At 40.1% G+C, this 7,828-nt stretch overlaps 1 pseudogene; it reads right to left on the bottom strand.

Moving 5' to 3' along the window:
- Positions 1-6,782: 6,782 nt before the first annotated feature.
- The window catches only part of LOC103201700, a 27,989-nt pseudogene continuing 26,943 nt past the window's right edge, over positions 6,783-7,828 (bottom strand).

Below are 7,828 nucleotides of genomic sequence, written 5' to 3'. Positions count from 1 at the left end.
TTGTTGTGTCCCAGTTTGATATGTTGTGTTTTCATTCTTGTTTGATTCAAGGAATTTTTGAATTTCCATTTTTCATTTCTTCTGTTATCCAGTCATTTTCAAGGGCGGTGTGATTCAGTTTCCATGTGTTTTCTCTTTTTCCATTGATCTTCCTATTGTTGATTTCTAATTTTATAGCATTGTGATCTGAGAAGATGTTTTGTAATATTTCAATGTTTTTAAATTTATTAAGACTTGTTTTGTAGCCTAACATATGATCTATCCTAAAGAACGTTCCATGTGCACTGGACAAGAATGTATATTGTGATGTTGTTGGGTGAAGTGCTCTGTAGATGTCTATAAATTCAAATTGGTGGGTTATATTGCTTAGTTCCTCTGTGTCTTTGTTGAATTTCTTTCCAGTTGTTCTATCTTTCATTGAAAGTGGTGTCTTAAAGTCTCCTACTATGACTGTGGAGTCATCTATTTGTCTTTTCAATCTGTTAGTCTGATTTATGTGTTTTGGGGCTCTTTCATTGGGTCCATAGATATTTATTTTGGTTATGTCCCCTTGTTCAATCAATCCTTTAATCCTTATACAATGTCCTGCCTGGTCTCTTATGGTGGTTTTTGTTTTAAAGTCAATTTTATCAGAAATTAATATTGCCAATCCTGCTCTTTTATGGTTTCCATTTGTTTGATATATCTTTTTCCCATCTTTGATTTTTAGTCTATTTTTGTCTTTGTCTCTAAGATGTGTCTCTTTTAGATAGTGTATTGATGGGTTATGTTTTCTTATTCAGTCTGCAACTCTCTGTCTCTTGAGTGGTGCATTTAATCCATTGACATTCAGTGTAATTATTGATAAATATGGATTTGTTGCTGTCATTTTGTTATCTATTTTTTTGTGGTGTAACTGATTTCTTTGTTCCATATAATTTTCTGTGCCGAGCTCATTTTGTTTATGAATTGTGTTATCACTTCCTTCATTGCTATTTTTTAGTATCTGCTGAATATCTGTGCTTGTCTTCTTTTTTATTGTGATGTGAAGATTTTCCATTTGAGGTTACCCAGTGATTTATAATTTTCTTCCAAAGTTTAGTGCAGTCCATTCTACCTTGCAATTGTCTTGAATTCCTCACCATTTAGAGGTTCTGTAACTACACAATTTTTTCCTTTTTTTTTTTTTTTTTGGTTTGTAGTTGTCCTCATTTGCCAAATGATGTCTCTGGTTCCCTGTTTACAATCTTGTAGGTTCATTTACTTTGGATAATTCCATAACTGGGTTGGTTTCTGGGTTATGTCATCATGTGTGTTACTGGTTGGTTGTTGTTTACTGTTGTTGGTTCTCTGTCAAAAGGACTCCCTTTAGTATCTCTTGTAAGGTTGGTCTTGTTTTAACAAATTCCTTTAATTTCTGTTTATCTGGAAATGTCCTAATTTCACCATCGTATTTGAGGGACAATTTTGCTGGGTATATAATTCTTGGTTGGAAATTGTTTTCTTTTAGAGTTTTATATATACCCTCCATTGCCTTCTCACCTGCAGGGTTTCTGCCAAGAAATTAGAGCTTAGTCTTAATGGTGCCCTTTGTAGGTAACTTTTTGTTTTTCTTGTGCTACCTTCAGGATTCTTTCTTTGTGTTTGGTATTGGTGAGTTTGATGATGATATGTCTTGGTGATTTTCTTTTGGGGTCTACCCTGTTTGAGGTTCATTGGACTTCTTGAATGGATGTATTCTTGTCTTTCATATTATTAGGGAAATTCTCTTTCAACAAATCTTTGGCAATTTTCTCTGTGGTTTTATTTGTCTCTTCCTGTTGTGGAATTCCAGTAGGTTATTCCTTTTGATGGTATCCCACGTGAACCTTAGGTTTTCTTCATTTTGCTTTGATCTTTTTCCTGATTGATCTGTTTGCAAAGAAGTATTGAGGTAGTTGTCTTCAATCGCACTACTTCTGTCTTCCATGGATTCAATTCTACTCCTTTGTTCCTTCAACATATTATCTGTTTCCGAAAATTTAGTATTAATCCTTTGGATTGCTGTCTGTAGGTTTTGTATCATTTTTAATTTTTAATTTCTTTTGTCATTTTGTTTTTGTATTGTATTCTGAAATTGTTCTAGGGGTTTCTCTGTGTTTTCCTCAGTTTTATTAGTGTTTTCCTTGATCTGTCTCTCAATCCATTAAAAGTACCTAAATATAATTCTTTTGAATTCCTTATCAGGGAGTTCCAATGCTGCTGCTTCTTCAGGGATGTGTTCTGGGTCTGAGTCCTGGATCCTTGTTTCTACTACTTTATGTTGCTTTTTGTGTGGACTGTAATGGTCAGTTGTGTCTGAGACATTTTGATATTTTTGTGTTTATGTTTAATTGGTGATTGTTTGTTGGAGTGATTCGCCCAAGAGTTTCATTTTCTTTGTTCTGTTTGTATGTATCTGAGTACATGAGTATTGTCTTCCTGTATTCACTAGTTGGCAGCACTTATGCACACACCACCTGTCTCCTTTCCAGTCATCAGCCTCCCATATGTCCGTGCTGTCTTTGGCATGTGGAGTCTATTCTTAGGTCCCTGGAATCTGAACAAGAATGCTGTCACTTTAAATATCCAAAATGACCACTGCTTATAAATATTCAAAAAGGCTGCACCCTCTGGACAGCCAAAAATCCAAAGCTCAGTTTTTCTCCTTCTTTGCTGTTTTTCTTTTAATTTGTCAGCTACCTGTGCAGTAGTCCATGCAGTCCCTGGTGAGCAGGGCCAATTTTTATGTTATTCTTAGCTCCTAACACCACCTGGAAATATCCAGGCTGTATGTGATATTTCAACAGCACTCCACAGCTCTATTTGTCTCCTTACTCACTTTTTTCGTTCAGGTTCTTCTACTAGTTGATGTTTAATCCACTTCTGTATCCTTCCTTTCAAAGCTTAGAGCTCCAGGATTATCTTCTGTATCTGTGTCAATTGGTTTCTCTTTTCTTTGTTGAAGAGGGTTTGTGTTGCTTGTCTACCTATTCCACCATCTTCAAAGAAAATAATTTTAATGATTTCTTAATAATAGTCATTATTAATGAAATGGTAACACAAGTTAAGGACTATGTAACCAGGTATTATTTTCATGATCAGGGTTGATTCCTATGAGGTGGAGGTCAGACATGCCTCCATCCTCCAACCTTTTTATCAATTCTAATAACAACTGTCCCTCCCATGGCACTCTCTACTGGTTCTAATAATTTGTTGCAATGGCCACACAGAACTCATAAACCATACTCACCATTATAGGTTTATTGAGGAAGAAACAGTTTACAATTCAGGAACAGAAATGACACAGGATACAATTCTTCAATCAGCTGTGTTCAATCTTCTCTGCTGTGCCCACAGGTAGATCTCTCTCTGGTCCTTGGACCCTCAGCCTGGCCTCTACCTTGCTTGGGCAAGTGTTACAAAGCTCTTTTAGTTCTATCAGTAAGTGCCCAGAGGCACCTCATTCTATCAATGAGCCTCCTATCCAAAGGCACTCAGCTCTCTTGCTCCGTAAGTTTGTGATCCTAACTTCACCAAGTACCCAGAGGCATTTCACTCCATCTGGAATCCTCCTGTTTGAAGACAATCAGGTGTCTCACTCTGTGAGCCAGGAAACCCATTGCACTCTCCTGGGTCTGCTGCTGGCATTTCTTTGCTTCTGTTTCCCCTATCTTTTGCTGTTTCCAGTGTTACAGCTCTCCGTCTTCTAGGTCTAGAAGGCTCCCAGCAAAGGGACCCTGGGTCCAAAGGATGTGTTCCTCTCCTGTTTCTTCTTCTTGGTGGTAGTAAGGTCCCCCCTTCCCTGTTTACTTCTCTATTCTTTTATCACTTACAAGATAAAAGATATGACTCAAGCAAGGGTATAACTTCAGTAAAGCAATGAAGGAGGTAGTGGCTCAAAATACATCTACCATCATTCCACCTCATCTCCATAACTGACAACTCAGTCCAAAATGGGATAAAAACAATAGGCATAGAGGCTAGGAATTACAACACACCACAAAGGGGAAGACTATGTCTAGAAGGGCCATATTAAGTAATTCATGACACCTTATGCTTTTTACTAACTAAAGACCTTGTCCTTGAGGGATTTGTAAAATTGTGTCATTTGGGTGCAAACTTATATAAAGATAACAATGAGTCTTGTGTAAGTTTCCCTTAGACTTATCTCCAGTTTATCCTACTCCAGGATGCTTCTATCATGCATTCATTCATGCATTTATCAAATTTAAAATAATTACTAAATATCTACTATGTTATTGAGTCTATGGTAAAGCTTAAAAGAATATCCTTGCTCTTATGGGATTAAACATTCTATTCTGGAGATATAAAATAAACAAGAAAGTCCAAAAACAAGTAAATAAAATAATTTCAGAAAGAGATCATTTATATGAAGAAAATGCTACTGGTGATGATGCAATGGTGATTGGGGTAGTCCGAGTAAACCTCTTTCAGATGGCATTTGAGCTGAAGCCTGAATGTTGGGAAAGGATGGCTGTGGAAAGAACTGAGTAAAGAAGCATTGTGAGTAGAGAAAAGGGCTAGTACCAGGCCCTTAAGGAAGAGAAAGGAAGTATTTGTGGATAGATGTCACAAATTAGGGAAAAGAAAGGTGATGAGGACAGATAGATTGACAGGGGCCAGATATTATAGGAACTTATGGGGTTTCAATTTGATTTTAGATGCCATTGTAAGTCATCAGAGGACATTAAGTATGAATATGGCAAGTCATTATTTGTTTCATTATATTTTTAAGAGAATTCTGGAGAGTGAATAATAGATTGTTGTAGGTATGTGGAACATATAATTGAAAGTCCAGAAAGTTACCCTTATATTAATGGTCAATTGACTTTTGACCATGCCAAGTCAATTCAGTGGTGAAAGAATATTCTATTTTATTTTTTTTTCTTTAATTTTTTACTGTGATTTGGATGCAAATTTACAAACAAGATTCCTTTTACTCTCATACACATTTGATTTCATGGCCCCGATTAAAATCCCCAACCATAACACGCTATCCTTTCCTCTTCTCCCAGTGACTAGCACTTCCTTGTGCTCTTCATATCTGTGCATTCCTTTCTGTCTTGCTTTCTCTCTATGTAATTACTGCCCCTCTGATGTCTCATGGCTAGTTGATCTAAGGGATGCATCTCCCTAGGGTAGGTAGGTGCATCTCCCTGAGATAGGTGTTCTGCATGTAGGTTTTTCTGCTGTTGGGCTGAGAGTCACTCAAAGAAGAGTCCATTTCCAGGCCTGAAGGATAACCTGAGGCCTTAGTGTCACGGTTTCCACCACTCTCTATTCGACAAGTAATTCTGGTTATTTTTGTGATTTTGAAATTTATTCCACATATTTCCTGCCACTCTATCCAGGATCTCCAATTTTGATGGCTTTCCGAGTAGTTGGCATTGGTAGCTTGGCACCCTCTTATTCTGGTCTCAGGGTCATAAAGGTTGATGTCCTCATGGTCCATCACATCTTTGGACTAATTGTTTCCATATGACTTTGATTTTCTTCACTGTTCTTTGCTCCAGATGAGAGAAGACCAATGGTTGAATCTTAGACGGCCGTTTGAAAGCTTTTAAGACCCAATTGCTACTCACCAAAGTATGATGTAGAACAAGATTTTTAAGTACTATGATGTGCCGATTGAGCATGACATCCCCTGAGACTATAGTCCTGAGCCTGCAGACCCATTGATTCTCTTCCTCAAGGTGTATAGTTGTCTCTGAGAAGTTACTCCAACCCTATCCTCTGTTACTTCGGTAATGTACATGGATAATTTTGTAGCACAAGTACATTTGTAAGACTATCTTCAGCCAAATCTATGCTTGGTCTTAGGTACATTCCTGTTCACCTTCCCCAACCTGATCATCTCACCAGTCTGTGCATTTACCCATAGCCTGATGTTTGCTGCCACTGGTAATTCAGTATTGTGCATGTAGTAGTATTTACCTCTGTTGTCTATATCTTTTGCACATTTCTGAGTCCTCCCTTTCCCTGCTGTCACTGTGCTAGTCACAAAATCTTTCCACTGTCCCTCACCTCACACAAATCAGTATGTGACACCCAACCAGTCAGAAATTTTCCTTCCCCTTCCCTTCTATCCTGGGTAACTAACAAAGTGAATTTACTTCCCTGCATAAACCTTCCCTTCACTTTTTACAGTAATGGACTCATACAATATATGTCTTCTGTGATTGACATATTTCCCTCAGCATAAACAAAACCAATCTCACTGCCATCAAGTTGGATCCAACTCAAGTGACCCCTCCTTGGGTTTCCAAGGCCGTATCACTACAGAAGTAGATTGTCCAATCTTACTTCTGAGGAGTGGCTAGTGGGTTTGAACCACCAGCATTCTGGTTAGCAGTCAAATGCCTCAGGCACTATGCTACCTATCTGAGGTCTCTTTCCTTTCCACATGAAGTTAGTGATTGGTTTTTCCATGTCCTTAAAGAATGTTGGTAGGATCTGGATCGGTATTGCATTGACTGTATAGATTGCTTAGTGTAGTATTGATGTTGTCACAATATTTCACATTTTTTTCCCCCCACAATTGTATTTATTACCTCCATGTTCTGAAGCAGTTCATGATCAGCATAGTGCTTTGGGTGCATTTTTACAACAAATGGAAGCATTTCTCTTAGAAAAAGTCACGTTTCTTAGATTCATAAGAGCAGCCCCCTGGTGCTGTCTCCCTGGGAACACTCAGCAAAGCCACTTTTAGTCTCATGACCTCTACCCAGCTGCTGGGATGAGGGCAGCATACTTCTCACAGGTTATTTGATCTTGAGGTCCTTCAAGGCTGACTCCGAGTGTTTCACGTCCCAGATGCTCATGCCACCATCCATGCTGGTTGTGCAGAACTGTGTGCACTTGGCCTTCCCAATGCTGAGCACAGAGATCTGGCTGATGCTGTTCTTGTGTAATGAGTCAAGCCTGGCACCCAAGGCCACACCACCTTCCAAGCTTACCTTCTTGTCCAGGTTCTGAAAGCTCTCATGGGAGGTCATGCCATGCTGAGAGCTTTGCTTGGGCATGTCCAGCCAGCCGCTGAAGCTCAGCATCCCCATGACACCATCGTAGGTGAATAGCACCAGGAAGCAGTCATGGCCCACTGCCACCAGACTGTTTTCTGTTATGAAGGTGGCAACCAGCAACGGCAGTGTTTTAGAGGCCAGGGTGGCAACAGTCATCTTCTTGTCACCATTACCAGTCACACAGTGCTGTCGTGGGTGACTCAGCCCATATGCTTCCCGCTGGCCGAGAAGCAGATGCCATGCACCCAAATGCAGCTACTACTGGACTCGAACATCAGCTCCCCAAAGGGCATCTCAGAGCCCCATGGTGTGTGTGCTGGGAAGTCCTCCATTTCCTTGATGTAGGCTGAGAACGTTCGGCACTTGAAGTCACAGGAGCCAGTAGCCAGTTGTTGGGATGTCAGTCCAGGCTGAGGACGGTGGAGTGGATCAGCTTCTTGATGGCTTGCACACCCACCAGTCATTTTTCTGCTCAAAGTAGCAGATGGAGATGACCCAGGAGCCACTGCCCACAGCAAACTGGTTCTTGTGAGGGGCCCAGTGCACTCAGAGGGCCAACCAGTTGATCCTCAGGATGACGAATGTGGGCTTCCACACGTGATCCTTCAGTGTCCACACATAGGCATTGTGGTCGGTGCCACAGGTCACAATGCAGTTACTCTCAAGGGCCCAGTCAATGCCTCTCATCAGCTTGTTGTGTTCCTTGAGTTCATGCACTTTGACCCACTTGGCCCCGCTCTTCTCGTAGATGTGCACCTCATGGTTGTTGGGGCAGATGGCAATCT

Source organism: Orycteropus afer, unplaced genomic scaffold (genome assembly GCF_000298275.1).
Source record: "Orycteropus afer afer isolate SDZICR_OR568_19922 unplaced genomic scaffold, OryAfe1.0 scaffold00160, whole genome shotgun sequence".
Classification (NCBI taxonomy): Eukaryota; Metazoa; Chordata; class Mammalia; order Tubulidentata; family Orycteropodidae; genus Orycteropus; species Orycteropus afer.
This window is presented reverse-complemented; position numbering and strand designations above follow the sequence as displayed.